The 19,226-nt window shown below is 47.5% G+C and overlaps 1 long non-coding RNA gene across 1 annotated transcript in view; it reads left to right on the forward strand.

Moving 5' to 3' along the window:
* LOC144223929 (uncharacterized) overlaps positions 1-19,226 on the forward strand; it is a 392,187-nt gene that overhangs the window by 315,548 nt on the left and 57,413 nt on the right. Inside the window, exon 3 of the long non-coding RNA XR_013332878.1 lies at positions 8,154-8,319. This is a non-coding gene — a long non-coding RNA (uncharacterized LOC144223929). The remainder of the gene's footprint in view (positions 1-8,153; positions 8,320-19,226) is intronic.

Raw genomic sequence — 19,226 nt, forward strand, 5'->3', positions numbered from 1 at the left:
TTAGCTAATAGGTTTTGTTTTGCTTTGCTTTAAAACATGATAAAAATTCTTAATTCAGATATTTACCTTCTCTCAGCCCACCCCCAGCAAAAAAAAAAAAAAAAATATTGCCTCTCCCATTGAAAGAGTATTTATGAAATTGATCAAATATTTTAGCCTTCTTGTAATTCTGGTTGTTGAGGAGAAGGCACCAGCACATGAAGCTTTCCAGCTGAATCCTCTGCGTTATGCTAACCTCATTTAAAAACACTTCTGCAACATTTACAGATTTTTCCACATCCGATTATTTCTAAAGATTGACTGATGAACTTGAAACTTTTCCTCATTTTCCCAGTCATATGTATATAACTGATGCTTCAGGCAGAGTCATAATCAGCTAAGTAATTCACACACCGAAGGAGGAATGATTTTTTTGAGCTTCTGTTTAAAGGGGAAAAAAATTCTCTTCTAATAAGAAATCCCATCCATCCTGTCTACCTCATAAAGTTGCGGCTGTTATATTTGGTTGGTTGATTGTGTATAGTTTCAAACTTGCTGGTGTGTGATGTACGCTCTTTAATGGTTAAACCATTAACCTGCATTCCCCATGGGGTATATCAGTTCAAAAAAGAGTCGCTACCCTGGAAATGTGACTCTTTGGAAAATTTGTAATTTCAAACAGATTTTTCTCTAGCTATAGGGAGTTTTTTTTTTTTCTCTTAGCTATAGGGAGTTTAAATACATAGACTAAAAATACAAAAACAGTATTTGTAAGGTCTCTAGTCTTATTTGCTCTGAATTTATAATGTATAAATGTATATTAAATGTGGACATGCGTAAAATGTACGTTAGATTTATTCTGTATGGCTATGAACTATTTAACGGAAAGTCCCATCTAGATGCAGGGAGGAGTATTTTCAAGTCTTTGACACAGAATCTACCATAGACTTAGTTTTGTCTCATGATGACAAAACAGTTCGATGTGGCAGGTGGCCAGGAGGTTCCGGAATGCTCTGGAACAAAAGGAAGTACAGTTTGGTCTAAGGCGGCCACAGCGAGGAGGGAAGCAGGGGACACGTAACGACATGCTGGGATGTGAGAATACGTAGCCTGTCCTGAGTGGGCACTGAGCCTTCCATGTGTGGGGAGACAGCATACTCCAAGCTCCCCCCACCCCCAGGTCTCTACCTTCCTAGAAGGCATCGGGAGGGATTTTTGAGGGGCACGTCTCTTGTGACGCTGGTAGAGAGTAGAAGGGTAGTTACAAGGCCAGTATAAAGTAAGTAAACTTACGTTTCGTGCTTTAAAACATTATACAGCGTGGTACTGGGTTGAACATCACCCCAAAACTCATGTCCACCTGGACCCATGCATGTGGTCTTATGTGGAAAAAAAATCTCTACTGCTGCCGTCAGGTTCAGACAAGTCATGGGGGTGCATTGGGCCCCAAACCCAGTGACTGCTGCCATTGTAAGCAGAGGGAAGCATGGACACACAGCGAATGCCGTGTGACAGCTGGGGCAGACAGCCAGAGGGCCGTGTCCACAAGCTGGGGAGCGTCGAGGTTTGCCAGAAAACACGAGAGTCCAGAAGGGGCTAAGGAAGGATCCTCTCCTACAGCCTTCGCCAAGGGCACGATCCTGGGGACAGCTGGGTTCCAACTTGCGCTTCCTGAACCGGGAGAGAGGGAAATCTCTTCTAAGCCCCCCGGTTTGTGGTAATTTGTTCCAGCAGGCCCAGGAAAGGAATACAAATACAACCAACTTTCCATTCTTCCGTCTCCAATGGGAACGCTTAATACCAGAAGCACGGGGCCAGGACCATTGTGTTGTCACTCACGGCCCCTTGTCTTCCTGGCTTAGGTGGAAGGTAAGGCACCATTCCTTAATTAAAATGCCATGTCCAGACATTGTCAGGTTGATGGGTGACTCTCATTTACAGGTCCCTTCAATTTGATTCCATTCGATTAGCTCGGCCCAGGAGCCCCGAGCCTCTGAATATAATGAGTTCATAGAGTAAACAAAGCTAATATGACTCAATCAGTATTTATCTTTCTTTTCCTTTTCTTTTTGTTTTGATGGCTTGATCTGTATTGTTGAACAAAGTCTTTTTTTTTAATGAACGTGACATGAATTCAAATGCAGAAAGTCTTAGGCAATACACGGTGTCAAGATGGTGGAGACGCACGATGGGGAGAAGTATACGTGGGCTGGGATTCTTGAAAACTAGGTTTGCCACCCGGCCTGTGCCAGGCGAGAGGGGGTCTCAGCCCCTGAGCATCAGTTTTCTCATGTCATCAATGGGGAGAAAATATATATCCCCAGCAGATCTGTGCGGGGGGATTCTTGGAATCGACAGATGTCAGCCCCTGGCTGAGGGCAGGACCTTTGTTGGCACAAGGCACCCACTGCTGTGCTCCCTGTGGCTCCGGCCCGGCGCTTACGTGAGAACATGGACGGTCAGTCCTCTGCAAGCACGGCAGGGCGGTGTGAGCCATCATCCTATGGACGTGGACATATGAGACAGAGAGGTCAGCTCGGGGGAAGCCATCAGACATTACCACGAACTCGGAGGCTTAAAGCCACAGAGATTTGCCATCTCAGAGTTCTGCCATGAGCAGAAAGCCCGGTCAAACTAGCCTGCGGAACACATGTGTCCATCCATCCATGCATCCATCCAGCCCCCAGACCACGCAAGCACACACTCGCCTTGCTGCCGCTTCCTCTCCCAAACTCCTGTCCCTCCTGTCTCAGGATCATGCTCTGTGGTCTAGCCTCAGCGTCTGCTACTTTGTTTTTCCTACGAGGAAAACGAAAGCAAGTGGTTTTCCCACGTGGGCCATTCAGAGCCTCCAGACCCTCCTAACTGCTTTACCGACTGCCCGGAACACTTGTCTGCTCGCTCCTTCATACTGGCACGGCCCATCGTCGCGATGACCTTGGACAAGAAAGCTCCCTAATCCCCGGCTGTCTGCTCAGTCTCTCCCCACCCCTGCAGGGGATCCGCGTCAAGGTGCTGTTGGGGTGGGTATGCTCCTCGGAAGGCTTCTTGAAATCTGTCTGTTTGGGCACCTCCAGCATCAAACAGTGTGCAGAACAGTATACGCAATAGTATATGTATGTGTGTGTGTTCAGGAAGTATTTATACGGCGTCGTCTGTGTCCACGTAGAACTCAGGGTGTGAATGTGGAGCGCTACATGGGAGCAGAGAATGTTCTTTATGAGCAACTGCTGAGGAAATCACTTAGAGATGAACGGCCAAATGAAGCTCACAGTTCTGACCACCTGCGCTCCCCTAACACCCCAAGATGGTGAGGATGACGGACAGCTTGCAGACTGTGCTGTTGTTCAGTGTTTAACAATTGAGCAGGAGCGTCGGGAACTCGATGTAAACGATATCAGAGTGAAACATCCTGATGACTCAGCAGGCTGAGTAGCGGGACGCAAGGGGATCCCTGCAGACCCCACCCGCCAGCCAGAAGCAGGTGGAGTCGCGGGCTCGCGTGTCATTGGGCCTTAGGAGCCGCCTGCAAACGCCCCACCCGCAGTCCACTGCCCCGCTTCCCTCTCCTCCTGTGGGTCGAACGGCTCAGCCGTCCTACTCTCCGCGCCACCTCTGTGCACCCGGTTTCCTCACCTCCTGCGTTCCCGGCTCCAGGGCTGTCCCGGGATGATACACACAGGCGTCCGACCGCCTGGGTACAGGTTAGGTCATGTCCGTGTGCCTCCAGGGTGCTGACTCCCTGACCTCCCTGGTCCCCGTTACCCACGTTCCAACCCCAATCCTGCTTCTGCAGCAGTGACACATGCCCTGCCCAGCTGGGCTTCCCCACAGCACCGGGGCCTCCTACAGCACCAGGGCCCCCCCCACAGCACAAGGGACCTCCTACAGCACCAGGGTCCCCCCCCACAGCACAAGGGACCTCCTACAGCACCAGGGTCTCCCCCATAGCACCAGGGTCTCCCCCACAGCACCAGGGGCCCCCCATAGCACCAGGGCCCCCCCATAGCACCAGGGACCCCCCCATAGCACCAGGGCCCCCCCATAGCACCAGGGCCCCCCCATAGCACTAGGGACCCCCCACAGCACCAAGGCCCCCCACAGCACCAGGGACCAGACCCTAAGCAGACAAAAAGATTTCTGCAAAGGTGTTAGCACCTTCCCTGTCTCTGACTGAATAAGCAGGTTCCTCATAGCCGCCGATGGAGCCCTGGAGGTCAGTAGAGATCTGAGGAAACCATCCACTTACAGCTCGTGTGCTGCAAGTGTCCACTGTTTGCCTGGCATCAGACTGTGGTGGCCCCAAGATGCATTCTCTACCCTCCTTGTGCTTGTGGCTCATTGGGAGTCCAAGAGTAATTATGGAAACAAGTATCTAAGTACAAAATGACTGTTCAACCAATAGTTGAGGGGCGAGAAGGAGGGAGTCATGTAAAGAGTTAGAAGGAGAGAGGGGCGCCTGGGTGGCTTAGTCAGTTAAGCGTCCGACTTTCGCTTAGGTCATGATCTCACGGTTCGTGGGTTCGAGCCCCGCGTTGGGCATGAGCGCATGCATGGGTCCTTATGGTGAGAGAATTATTTTACGTATTTTGTTCAAGCAAAGGAAAGCCTGGTGTGTTGGGTTGAGGGAGGATGGGTGGGGGACAGGGGGAGTGGAGGTGCCCAGTTTCAATGTGTTAAATTACTTATTTGGTCCGACTTAGTTATTCACGACTCATACTTTAATTTTGCTTTGTGTGGACATATCCTTAAAAGTATTTGACCACAACAAACACATTTGCTTCATTGGTTTTCCTCTTATGTCTCACCTTTTTTAAAGTTTCACGAGAGAAGCAAGCAACTAATTTTTAATTTTCCTTTCTTCTGTAAAATTGTATACCACAAAGAGCCTTGCTTCAAATAGAATTCAAGAAAAGAGAAGGAACTAATATTTTTGTAAACCTTATGTATGTCAGGCACAGAAATAGACCCAGAAATAATTGTTCATCGACATCTGGACTAGCTAAGATGTGTCTGTTAACACAAAGGTGGTTTGTGTTGAGCTGTATGGGGGTGTGTGTGTATGTGTGTGTGTAAAATACACATGCGTGATTCTTTCGAAGGCAGAAGATTTATTCTTACCTCTTCTATTTCCTTTGCACGAATAATAGCTTTTTTGATTCGGCATGCTCTTACTTGCTGCAATCGTAAAAATCGTGTGGTGTTTAAATCCACCATAAATTAAGGTCCCCAGGGAATTAGAAATGTGTCCCCCAAAGATACGATTATGTTGCATTTTCTCAGAGATCTGCAAGCTATCCTCCCGAATCCTTCAGGCTCAGGGTACTTCAAGCCGAGACGGATCCTCAAGTTTGATATCCTACTCTTCTTCATGCATGAGATTATGCTCGTGCATTTCAGAGTTTTTAAAAAAAATTATCTTTGGCCTTTGAAAAGTTGGAATCGTGAAAGCTGTACGTTTTACCCGGCTCCGCACATGTCACTTGCCCCTGTGCGAAGCACTCAAGACAAACTATGTGATGAGGGGCGAATTAGTGGCCTGGACGATGTGTGTCTTGCAGCCCTCGCAGGCTGCAGGCGGCCGCATGTAGGGCAATCCTGAGCTTCCTGGAGGGGGCGTCCGTGCCGCAGCGACGCCCCAGAAGAAGTGCGGGTTTCTCCTCCCTGACGCGTGGTCAGAAGGCGCGTCCTGCCCGGGCACATCCGAGCACGTCCCGGCGCGGCAGCTGGCTCACGCAAGATGAGACGAGGCTTTTGAATCACAGTTTATTTTTCTGGGAACCCACATCGTCCCTAGGGCTATCCAGCCTGCCCTTTGTTTATTTGTACCCTTGACGTCTCAGCCCCCAACTTGGGAAATTAGATGTCAGTGAACTACAGGGCATGAAACCATTCAGTTTATCAGAGAGAAAGAAGCGCTGGAAATACATAGGAAGTACTTCTGCGATGAATGCTGTGTAGTGGGAAGGAGGGCGGAACTCGGCCGGGTCCTGAGGACTGGGGGGCACAGCGCTCGCTGGGGAGGTCTGGGGGGGCCAGGCTCCAGCCGGACCCCTGGCTGTGCTTTCGCGGGGAGCTCTGCGTCACCGCCCGGAAACCAGGGCTCGGCCCGGGCCAGGACCCCGACTTGTACGGCTGAGGGACCGTGTGACTTGCGTGGACTCAGGTGCTCCCTCAGGGACATGAGAGGTCTGTGTGTGTGCTCCCCAAGTCCCGTTTGGTTGTACACTTCACAGGTTCCTGTGTGTGTGCCGTCTTCCCACAGCACATGTCTCCTGCCCGGGGAAGCCCTGTGCACAGGGATCCAGCACATCTTCCCACTTCGGGGTCATCACGTTCACTCCGTCGCTTGCTAACCGTTCTTCTCCTGTGTCCCCTGCTGGACTTGCGGTCCGTGAGCTCTACCCTCCCCCGTGCCCCACGCTCGACGCTACAGGGAACATACCAGACAAGTATGTCCTGAGCCAAGTAGGCCTGCCTTGTGGCACAACAGACCCAGGGCCCCGTGCAGGACTGAGGGCGTCCCCTGCATCACACGGACTCTGCGTGGGGACTGAGCCGGGGTCCGCAGGCCAGCATCTCACAGCTCCGCAGGCTCAGGCCGGCGTGTCCTCTGTCAGGGCTTCAGGCTGCTTCCCATCAGGGTTCAAGTCATCATTCAACCTTGCTGCTTCTGTCCATGTGCCTTTAAAAATTTTTTTTTATGTTTATTTATTTTTGAAAGAGACAGAGCATGAGCAGGGGAGGGGAAGAGAGAGGGGGAGACACAGAATCCAAGGCAGCTCCAGGCTCTGAGCTGTCAGCACAGAGCCCGATGTGAGGCTTGAACCCACAAACTGTGAGATCATGACCTGACCCAAAGACAGACGCTCAACCGACTGAGCCACCCAGGCGCCCCCGTCAGTGAACTGTTAGGCGTGCACAGGCTGGTGTGCAAACTTCTGGACACAAGCCTCCGACTGGGGCCTTGCTACTCAAGCTGTGGTCCCCACACCAGCAGCATCTGTATTTCTGGGAGCTCCTCAGGACAAGAGTCCCGGGCTCTCCCAACCCTCTGGTTCGTCACTGGCATTGTTTTTTTCAGATACTTAGAGATTTAATTGTACACCACATTGAATTTAAAATTTAAGAATTACATTATACATTTTCTTTATTAAATACAACTTATTGCAATGAGAACCTCTATTTTTATGCAGAGTGTTTTATATAAATTGTTTTACATTGTGTTGTATAATGTGATTTTGTTGTTGAATATTATAAACCACTTAAAAATTTTGCCACTTTAAAGAAATTTGGTGGATATTTTTGACGTGTTCTGGAAATTGTAATATTTAAGTTTTCACTGATATAGTGATGCTTATTCTTTTTTTAATAGTTTATTGTCAAGTTGGTTTCCATATAACACCCGGTGCGCATGCCCACAAGTGCCCTCCTCCATGCCCATCACCCCCCTTCCCTCTCCCCCACCCCCATCAGCCCTCAGTTTGTACTCAGCATTCAAGAGTGTCTCATGGTTTGTCTCCCTCCCTCTCCCCCCTCTATTTTCCCCCTTCTTCTCCCCCATGGTCCTCTCACATATTACCCGGTGGTCTGGAAACCCTGAGGAAAGTACTCCTGAGTGTTTGATAGCTACGCTTGCTTTCTGAGCACTTCCAAGCACAGGATCCCACATCGGGCTCTGTGCTGACAGCTCAGAGCCTGGAGCTGCTTCACATTCTGTGTCTCCCTCTCTCTCTGCCCCTCCTCCACTCATGCTTTCTCTCTCCCTTTCCCTTTCCCTTTCCCTCTCCCTTTCCCTCAAAAGTATATAAATATTAAAAAATTAAAAAAAAAAAAAAAAAAANCCAAGCTAGTATGTCTCTGTTGCATTCACACATACCATGGTTGTAAAACGTTCTCCCCATCAGAGGCCTGAACACATTGACTCTTTGTCTTTGATACGTTCTCTTGCTAGTTTACGATGTGGGATCAGCTTTATTCCATACTTTCATAAACTAGTTTTGTTTACTTGATATTAGAGGCGCTTTATACTACTTTATATTGCAATTTTTAAAAGCTTCATGGAGAATTTGCATGTATTTTCACAAATTTTGCCAAGAACTCAGTGGATCTGCTAATTCTATATATGCTTTTGATATTTTTTTAACTTTAGGATTTTTTTGTGTGTTTTAAAGAGAGAGAAAGAGAGCATGAGCTGGAAGAGGGGCAGAGGGAGAGAGAGAATCCCAAGCAGGCTTCACACTCAGCATAGAGCCTGACATGGAGTTCAATCCTGTGACCCTGGGTTTGTGACCGGAACCAAAATCAAGAGTTGGACGCTAAGCTAACTGAGCCACCCAGGTATGCCGATACTTTTCATTTTTAAGCTCGGTTATGTTTTGATACTTTTGTGAAGTGAAGGTAGTGATACCGATACCAGATGCCTTTTGACACGTGGGCTCATTAGACAGCTCTCTCTTCATTTTTGCCACATTTTGAAGTTTATAGAACGTGCTTTCATATTTTGGGGGTGGGGGGTTGGCACTAGTTATTGTGTTAACTTTTACTTGTCTGCTCCTTGGTGCATTTGTGTTTATTGGCTTTCTTCCAGTGTCTTTATCTGCTTTCTCCCTGCGTCTCAACTTTAACCTAAATAATGCCTGGTGAAAATAACCAGATGTAGACGTTCTTTGGATTAATAAAACAAAAACAAATAACATTAAAGGTGGCCATGGAAGGATCAATAATGATAGTCCTTTTGAACCCGGGACTCTAATTAATCTAGTATGTACTGTTAAGATCCAGGACTATTTTAATCTTATTTAGTATACTGTATATAAAATACTGTCTGCAGTATACATTTAAATATTGCCTGGCTTATCTCTCAAATTTAATATAATTATTTGTATCTCATTTTGGCTGCAGTTAGAGTATACAAACTTCATACAAATCTGACATAAAATGAATGCTAAGTTATTTTTATTCGAGTCATAACTAAGCACATGATAAGCACACATGCTTTATGGAAATAAATAGAACATCAGAGTCAGGAATTAGCAAACAGACCTACCACAGCGAAGGGGCTGTACTGATAGAAAAAATAGCCTACTTAGCACTGTAATTTACTCGGTGACCTAGTGTGTTTTATAAAAAAGTGGAGTGTGAACAGGTTTGAAAAAGAATAATCGGAGGAAAGGATTGGTAGAAAAATTGGGGAAGAAGGGGAAGTGGCTCAGTCGGTTAAACGTCCAACTTTGGCTCAGATTATGATCTCATAGTTTGTGAGTTCGAGCCCCGCGTTGGCCTCTGTGCTGACAGCTCAGAGCCTGGAGCCTGCTTCAGATACTGTGTCTCCCTCTCTCTCTGACCCTCCCCTGCTCACACTGTTTCTCTCTCTCTCTCTCTCAAAAATAAATAAAACATTTTAAAAGTTTCTTTAAAAAGAATAAAAATTGGGGAAGAAGAGACATTTAGAGGTTAAAAGATCTCAAAAATCATACAAAATCCTTTTTGCAGTTGATGGAAGTATTAGAGATAAATGATTTGTTCTACTTCATATATAATAATTATATTCAGTCAGTTGACAAATTGGCCTGTTGACAAAGATTACATCGTCCCTGGTGACGATTCTGTGTGGTACGGTCAGTTTAACCGCAGTGATGTTGGGAAGGTCCAGAATTTGCAGTAAAGTGAAATGACTTTAAGGATCAGGGAAAGCAGTCCAGTACAGTCTTTCATGGTCAAGATGGCCTTGTATTCAATGGGAGGTGTGAGGTCACCTTGAGAAACTGAAAGAACTGATTAGCTAAGGTAGGCCAGCCAAACTCGTCAACAAGAAGTAGAGTTCACTTGTTGAAATGGAATCCCAGGCTGGGCCACAGGGCCATGGGGCCACGGATGGGGACTGACCAGAGCAAGGTGAACAGGTGTTAAGAAGACTGTGGAGGCAGGGATATTCTAAGACAAGCACTCGTGACCAATAGGCCAGTTATCCTACGTGAAGGAAAAAGCAGTGGTGCGGTGAAGACTCAACATGGGGGCCAATGTAGCCAAAACCAACCTGATGGAGACCTCAGGGTGGTAGACAGAGGCTCCCTGAATCCCTTGAGTGTCAGGTCTGCAGTAGTGCTAGACCCCAGGACAGCCAGATATGCAGATGGATGTGAAGATTCTAAGAGGAAGAGAGAAGCAGAACATGAGAACCAGGCAGGGCTACCTGGATTCTTATTTTTAGAGTAATTATCACACGTGTGTCTCTAAAGAAGATGTAGCACTCACGGGTAAACGTGGCAGAAAATGATTTTAACTCCACATATACAGCCACTTCTCCTGTATTGGTTCTTCAGATACTTGATAGTGTCACGGAGTAGTAAAGCGGTAATAAATCTCCGTTAACAACTTACGTGAACACAGTCTCACAGCATGAATATCCCACAGGGGGCTCATGGACCCCTGTGGCCCACGTGTATATTTCAGCACACGCTGAGCACGTCTGGCAAACCCCGCGCCCTGAGCCGTGCACAGAGGAACAGGGCTTATGTGAGCGCTGGAGGGCCAGTAGCGCCATATGCAAACACAGGCTGAGTGACCCCTGGAAGAAATAATGTAGGTTTTCAAGCATCTGGAAGGTGCACCGGACTAATTTACCACTAAGAGATCTTGTCAGCCTAAGGTAATGTGTCCGTGGTTCAGGTAATATGAAACATGACAGAGGCATCCGGCCCTTCAGAACAGACCCGGTCGCTTCTCAGTAGCCCAAAGTAGCCCCAAGTCTGAGAAGACGGGACAGCATATCCCAAGTACACTAAATGGAACCATGTAACTAAAATAACAGAAATTTCAGTGGAGAAGCAGGGAATAGGCGGAGATGATTTACGAAAGGGACCTAAAACTTTCAGAGTTCTTCTTGAAAAATAAAAATAGTGGAATGTCTTACTTGATTAAAAAATGGGCTATAGTCAGGGTGCCTGGGTGGCTCAGGTCATGATTTTTGCTCAGGTCATGATTCAAGGTCGTGAGATTGAGCCTCACACAGGCCTCTGCACTTGTGTCAGCATGGAGCCTGTTTGGGATTCTCTCTCCGTGTCTCTCTCTCTCTCTCTCTCTCCCTCTCTCTCTGTCTCTCTCTCCCCCTCCCTGTCTCTCTTCCCCTCCTGCACTCTCATTCTTTGGCTCTCTCTCCCTCTCTCTCAAAATAAATAAACTTTTAAAAATGAGCTGTAGTAGGTATCTATTGCTGTGTTACCAATGATATTGACACTTGACATTTAAAGCAATAAACATGTTTATATGAATATACATATATACATATATACGTTGATGCAAATAAGCATCCACAGCCCATGAATATGGAATTTTCAAGTGGCTTGGCTATGCGGTTCAGGCCCGAGGTCTCTCAGGATTGGGTTGTCGGTTGGGGCTCTAGTCTCTGATGGCTGTGGGGACTGGAGGGTCACTCCATGACAGGTGGCCTGGGGCCTGGGCCTCTCGTCACTGGGGCCTCCCCATACGGCCGTGTGAGTTTCCTCACAGCCTGGCAGCTGGCTTCCTCCCAGTTTATCCAAGAGAATGCAAATGGGAACCCAAGCGTCTTCATAACCAAGGCCTGACAGTCACATGCTGACATTTCCCAGTCTTGGTTATACAAGTAGCCCTCTTTGGCGTGGAAGGGAAAGTGACAAGGACACAAACCCCAGAGGTGGAGATCACTGGGGGCTTTCCTGGCAGCTGGCTGCCGTCCTGTCTTGTGACCGAACGGGAAAGAATTCCAGCCAACTTTCAGGTCATGGCAGTGGCTTTGGGAATAAGAGAAATGTTATAGTTTTGAGTGATGATCAAGCCCTTGTCATTTCTAAGGCCTGGCCCAAACCACAAATAAAAACCACATGCAGCATAATGTGACTCTGGACTTTGCTAACAGGATGCTGATGTTCAGGCACCTGTGTGTTAGATGCGGCCTTCAAGGTATGCACATCTGATGTGGTGTGGTCCACCTGAGTGTTTAGAAAGCAGTTACAGTGGGGGCGCCTAGGTGGCTCAGTCAGATAGGCATCCAACTTTGGTTCAGGTCATGATCTCATGGTTCATGGGTTCGAGCCCCGCATCAGGCTCTGTGCTGACAGCTCAGAGCCTGGAGCCTGCTTCGGATTATGTGTCTCCCTCTCTCTCTGACCCTCCCCCGCTCACACTCTGTGTGTGTGTATCTCTCTCTCTCTCAAAAACTAAAATTAAAAAAAATTAAAAAAAAAAAATAAATCAGTTACAGTGCCCGGTAGGAACCTTCCTGTTAGTCATCACGGAGAAAAGTCAACACAGGTTACACCAGTGCCGTCTGGTGACAGCACATTCCATCGTCCCTGTATGCATAAATATTATCATCTCAACCCAGAGTCAGTATGGAAGTATTTGGTTTACTGAGCCTGAAATCCAGGGTGACATGGCACACAAGTCACTCAGATGAGCCGCACAGCAAGTGTGCAGTAGGCACGTTGAGACTGGTGTGAACTAATACCCAGTGAGGAAGGCAGTTTGCAGGGGAAAGACCCCAACCACACCTGATCAAGAAGCTTAGGTAAACCACGTCGGCAGGGACATCTGTGCGTCACTGCTGGGCCCCCTCCTGTGCTGACTTAGACTGGAGGCTGGGGGCCGCTCAGTCCACCACGCTGGGTACCATGATGGCTGAGGATCGACACGTCCACCAGGGCTTCACGTCCTCACACCAGCTGGGGGGGGGGGGCGAGGGGGCATATCGTACAGCTCATGGCGGGAGTGTATTTTGGTACTCCTTCTGCCTCAGTGTCCTGGATTGGGCAACCTGACCATTCTGGGGCTGGCCGCTGTGCTTAGCATCACGGGATCTCTTCTCGGTGGTGTAAGGCACGTATGAGCTCCTCCTAGATTTCAGAACGGGGCTCAGGTCTCCCAAACCACATTGTTAAGATTGGGGAAGGAGTCAGTTACCCAAAGAAAAATCAGAGCACTTTTAACAAGATGTGAGGTAGGTTGGAGATAAAAGCGGGGGCGACGGATAACACACATCTGCCATCCCTTTGCCTGTATTGAGGTGTATGGGCAGGTGTGTCGAAGACCAGCCCGCAAAAGGGAAGGCAGGCTGACGACCGGCACAGTGTGGGTCGGCAGCTAGGGCCACCTGCATAGCTCAGGCTGGGGCTCATCCAATTACTTGCAGCTCGGAAGATCTGCGACCCACTTGTAATTCAGTCATGTTGTGGCAGCGGCTGCCTTGAATGTCTGCAGACAGAGTAGCATCGTCAATTTGCAGAAGGATGGAAAACATAATTGAAAATGTGCACACGCTGTGTGACAAGGATATAGCTTCAAATGGAATGTATCTTCAGTAACTAAAGCGTCACTTGAGGCTTTTATATTAACATTGAAATGTTTACTAGAACTTTAAAACTGCCTCTTTCTTTAAAGGACCGATTTCAAAATTCTGTTCTTTCCTGATGTTTGAGTTAATGCATCTTCCTAGGGAGTATTCAATGAATATTACTGGATTCTGGATTTATGGGATCTTACAAAACTACTTGAATAAAAATTGCAGTTCTGCAAGAAGCCAAATCAAGTAAAAAGAATTCCTTAAAACAAAGTAACCAATCAGTTTATACTGCATGTTACACTATAATCGAATTATTTTTTTAAATATGTACCCATATGGACAAAGATAAGATGAATTTTTTTAATTTAAGGAAGAGATGTGTTAGGGTAGAAAGATTATGGATATTTTTTCTTCAGAAGTCTTATGTTGACGTCATAAATGTAGTTTTGCAAGTTTTAAAAGAAAACGTGTTTGTTAAATTGATGACTCACGGCCCGTGTTAGCTTCCACAGAGTTTGAGAACGAGGAGGGACGTATTGACACAGAAGCAGAGAGAGGAGAGACATTGTTTTCTTTCACTCTGAGTCTGTCACCATAGAACATGGGTCCTCCTCCAGAATGTTCTTAGGAAGGAGAGTAAACTTATCCAAAGAGGCATGCGGTAAGGAACAGCATGGAAACGTTCACAGTACAGGACACTGGGTTTCTTCTGATGAGGAGGAGATAGGCTGCCTTATTATACATGAATCATTCTCCTTTGTTTGAGCTCCAAATGGTAGCTGGCGGTGTATGAAATGTTCTTCAGTCCCTTGCATGTATCATAAGGTCCCAGATTCTTCCCCAAACAAGTTTCCTCAAACTAAGTGTGAGGGGGCGTGGGGAAGAGAGAGGGACAGAGAGAGATCTTTCTATTTCGGCAACAGGACTACATTTTCATCTTGCTTGTAACTCAGCGGAAACTTTCCCAAGGAGAACCGAAATAGCTCCATAGAATTTCAAAAGACGAGAATCAAGGCCAGATGGTCCAGACTGAAAATGTTAAATCTGATGCTATTACTATGGTCAAGTGAGATGACATATTTGCATTTTTCAGATTCTATTTATAATTAGTCTTTTCAAGAGGTCCATCTGCTTCAAAATAGCTTTCCCACTGCCTTGTCAGTGCCTGAAGTTTCCACCCTGAGTCATTCACTGGGCACAGGAGTCAGATGTGTGAAGGCCCTTGTGAAATGATAAGTATGTCGGTGGGGCTGATGGGACACTAACCCCATGAACCCTGTACCGCCTGCATGCAAAGTGTTTATTGGGAGCCCGGGAGTATGAGAGAATGGGGCTCTCATTCCAAGTGGATGCACTTGGAAAGAAGGAAACACAAGTGCTCGGTACTTCATGATACCGGTTCCCTGGTGCCAGAGTAACAGCTCAGTTACAGGTCTTGTTGCTTCTCCGTCCACACCGGGTACTTCCTTAATCTATGGGGAATAATCCTCTGCTGTAGAGAACCCCGTCAGGCCAACAGGTTCTTTACCTTCTAGAGATTAGAAGAGTTGTGTCTGCATGAAACGATGCTCAGCATCCCTCCTCATCAGGGAAATACAAACCAAAACCACACTGAGATNCTGGTATTTCTGAATTTCTAGGTGAAATCTCACGTCATCTTCTTTGCATATTTGCATATGGCCAGGCTTTTTTTTTTTTTTTAAGCCTTTCTCAAATCTCAGTTTTTCTCACTCTGTGCCTAAATCTTACTGCCCTAGACGAGGATTCCAGAGGGGCACCTGGGTGGCTCAGTTAGTTAAGCATCCAACTTTGGCTCAGGTCATGATCTCGCGGTTCGTGAGTCCGAGCCCCGCGTTGGGCTCTGTGCTGACACCTCAGAGCCTGGAGCCTGCTTCCAATTTTGTCTCTCCCTCTCCTTCTTCCCCTCCCCAACTCATGCTCTGTCTCTGTCTCTCAACAATAAACAGACATTTAAAAACATAGATGAGGATCCCATGTTAACATTCTGACATCAATCTAATGACCTGAAAGAAAGGCCTTCCCATTCATGCTCAAATGATGCATGGAGAGGTGGGGATCAAATTTGTTCATTCTTTTTCTTCTGGTAAATTTCAGTGAACAAAATCTCTTGTCGGCTCTGGAGGCAGAAGAGAGGGTGGAACAGCATCACTGCTGAGGCCCGGGGGAGGTAGACCATCTGTGGACATTGTGGGGCTCTGGTCTAGGACAGAGCTGGTCACCTCACAGCATCCATCTCCCCCGGGAACACCGGGAGCAGGCGGCCCCATCAGGCCAGCACCACACTAGCTTTCCGTGATCTTCTTGAATAGGTAAACGGCTTTGGGGTCCTTTGGGGTCTCCCCTCCATTCGTTATTCATTATCTGCTCCTTATTCACAAAATCAGTACTCCCTCATCTTTGCAGTTATTAAAAGACCAAAGAGAATGACTTCCATTGCTTGTAGGCAGCTTGGCCAGCTCTAATAAGTTGCTTCTGCAAAATGAAGAAGTCCATGAGAATTAGCAGTAGACCTCAACCAGTCCTGCATGGCAAAACAGAGGTTTCAGCTCAGTAATTAAACAGGGGAAGCAGACGATGTGCAGCAGGTATGACTTATAGTCTGTCTGTCCCTGTTCTCCTTCCCGGGGTATCAGGCCACACCGTTGCAGAATGTAGAGCACACACAACCGGGACTGTGAGTCTGATTAGATCTGTGTTTTTTGCATTATGGCATCCGTAGCCGCCCCTTGTGTGGGTCAGCTTTCATGATTAGTTAGAACTAACCTCCCTTTGCCCAGAAGCGACCCCTTCTAGTTGTGAGTAAATATGAAGCTTTGCTTCTGTCTGCCAGTTGGACACAATGCAGAGAATGAACTCACAAGGAAGCATTAAAAGACACATTCGAAGCAAGATGTGGTCCCCATCAGTGGCAGCTCTCAGCCCCCCGAGCCCTGTCATGCACTCCATGAACACGCTCCCAGCAAGTTAGACCTTGAGGAGGTGCTTACCTGCAGTGTGAACCATTAGCTTACGGGGAAACAAATTCACACAAATGAAGGTGACTTAATGGGAATTCACATGTTGAGTCTTAAAGTTTGTGTCATATAAATATCTCCGTATTAAAAAATGATAATAGCAAAAAAAGAAAGAAGAGTGAGACAGATTACTTCTCACGTGTCCACCTTGCAATTACATAAGCAGATTTGTGGTCATCGTGATTCCTAAAGTCAATCTAATTTCCCAGGACTGGGTCGCACAGGACTCCCCGCAGTAACTGAAACATTTTCCCACATTGCCAGCAGCCCTCCCTCCTTTGGGTTACGAACAGCACAACATGTTAACAGAAGTCTCATCCAGGTTTTTTTTTTTCTTTTCCTAGTTGTATAGTAGTATTTCTTTGACGGTTCCATTGAGATATATTTCCATGCCATAAAATCCACCTCTTTTAAGCATACGTTTCAATATTTTCCAGAGCTGTGCAACCTCCCTTATACTGTGTGTATTTTCTTCACCCGAAAAGAAACCCTGTGGCATTTAGCACACACTCCATTCTCATGCCTTCCTGCCCGACAACTGGTCCTCTGCCTGGCGTCTGGTTGCGTTGGGCCTGCTCTGGATGCTTTATGTAGATAGGATCATACAATGTGTTTTTTTGGTGACAGGCTTCTTTCACTCGCACGTTTTTGCATTGCACCCATATTTTAGGAAGGACAGCATGCATTTACTGCTGGGTAGGATTTTTGTCCATCACCAGTGTGTCGCCTCTCAGCCCACAGGGCACCATTCGGTAGACGTCTGCCGGAAGCTGTGGCATCGCTCCCAAGAGCTCTCCACTTCCCGTGAGCACCGTGGTCACTTGTCTCAGTAGGGGGCGCCGGAGGGACGCGGCCAGGGAAGCGGTTCCCGTGTTTTCCTGTGCAGGTGCCTGGGGCAGATCACAGGAGGGCTGTGAGATCGGCCGCGGAGCCTGACCCCAGCCTGGGACCGTGACCCTGCACAGCCTTGGCCACCTGGGCCTGGCGATAAGGCTTCCCAGCCCGCTCAGCTGCGAAAGCAGAGTCTCCAGAGCGGGTGCCGCCCCCGGCAGTCAGTGCCTGAGCTCCCCTGGGGCCTGGCTGGCTGCTTGCCGTCGCCTGCGCCCTCGCCTGCGTCGGACGGGGTGGCCTGCTGGTAGCGCAGCAGCCGCGGGCCGACTCTGCCCGACCGCGCTCTGCTCACGGACCACACTCCCTCTGAGGAATTCCCAGCCCTTTCCGGGTTTGCCTTCGCTTGGGCACTCCTCCCTGAGGCCAAGGGCACCTAGGGAGCCTCCTTGTGGCTTAGAGTTCCTCATTCCTCCTACTTCAGACTCCGATGCGTTGAACTTCCCTGTCGAACCGCCTGCACGTTCCCGTTCTCCCGACGGAGCCAGAGTGCGGCGGTAGTTGGTCGAGTGTGCATGCCCAGTACTGTGTGTCCCTTCTGAAGTTGCTGTGAATTCGGTGGTTTCCATGTGTACCGCTGCTGTGAACGCTTGTGTACGAGTGTTTGTGGGACCCGTGCTTCCATTTCTCGTGGGCGCGTGCTCGGGAGTTGAACTGCTGGGGCATGTGCTGTATTTAACTTAGTAAGAAACTGCCAGACTCTTGTCTGAAGTGCTACACGGCCTTCCTTCCCACCAGCAACGGCTGACAGTTCCAGTTCCTCTCTGTCTCCAGCACGTGCTGTGGTCCGTCTTTTTTGTTGATGCCATCGTACTGTTTTATACAAGCTCAAGGTACTGAAGGAGAAAATGCAGACGGAGTAAAACTGAGCCGTGTCCTGTTTTCGGGAAGAAATAGCCAAGCCTGGTCTACTGTTTTGTTCACATCCATAGCAGAAGTCAAGGGCCCAGTTCCTTCCTGGCTTCAGTCCCCATAAAGTGTCCTCCCCTGGACGTCAGGGCCGGGAGTCAGTGAAAGCAAACTCACATTTTCTTTTGGAAAAGAGAAAATTTTGTTTCAAGAAAGACTTAATATGAACTTCAGTAAAATAATATGAAGAAAAATTTGAGCCAAAGGACAATTCGATTTTTTCTCTTTGAATAGGAGAGTCATTTTCTTTCTTTCTTTCTTTTTCTTTCTTTCTTTCTTTCTTTCTTTCTTTCTTTCTTTCTTTCTTTCTTTCTTTCTTTCTTTCTTTCTTTCTTTCTTTCCTTTCTTTCCTTTCTTTCCTTTCTTTCCTTTCTTTTCTTTCTTTTAGAAGCTTTGAAACTAAGTGGTCTGTGGGTCCAGAAATAACATCCAATTGTTATTTTGTATGCTACACACTAGGGCCCAATACAACTTCGAGAAGTAGAGAAATACTCTGTTTGCATTTGGAATTCAGGGAGTCTCTCAGGCTGTGGTAGAGAGTTCCTGTTTTTCCTCCAGGATGGTTGAAATTTGGACCATTCAGTGAGATTCAAATTGTACTCCAAGAGCACTGACATTATGGGAACGACTCAGGGCTTTGCATGGCCACCCATCCTCCTTGACCTACGTGGCCATTCTCATCAGTCTTAAGGGACTTGGGTTTTTCAACAAACACTTAGGTGAAAGAAAAACACTAAGAAAGTTCTATAACTCAGTTGGATTTTGCTAAGATGCTCAGCCCCCAAGCCCCCTCCTTGCCCCCCAGTTTCAGATTCCACTGAGTCAGGTACGCGGCTGTGAGTGTCCATAATGAGCTCGTAACAGTTGCAGATTTTTTTAAAAGGCCACAGACTTTGGAAGCAGCTTGCTTAAATCTTAACTTGATTTCGAGCTGATGTAAATATCAGACGCCCAGTCTGGATATGGAGACTGAAGTTTTGTGGTGGCGGAAAATACTCCTGCACCAATATCTCCGATTTCATAGCCACTTTGCTCTCTGATGCTGAACTAAGCCCATTCTTTGTGTTCTCTGTGCTTTACCGTGTGCAAGTACC

Source organism: Crocuta crocuta, unplaced genomic scaffold (assembly GCF_008692635.1).
Source record: "Crocuta crocuta isolate KB4526 unplaced genomic scaffold, BGI_CrCroc_1.0 scaffold221, whole genome shotgun sequence".
NCBI lineage: Eukaryota > Metazoa > Chordata > Mammalia > Carnivora > Hyaenidae > Crocuta > Crocuta crocuta.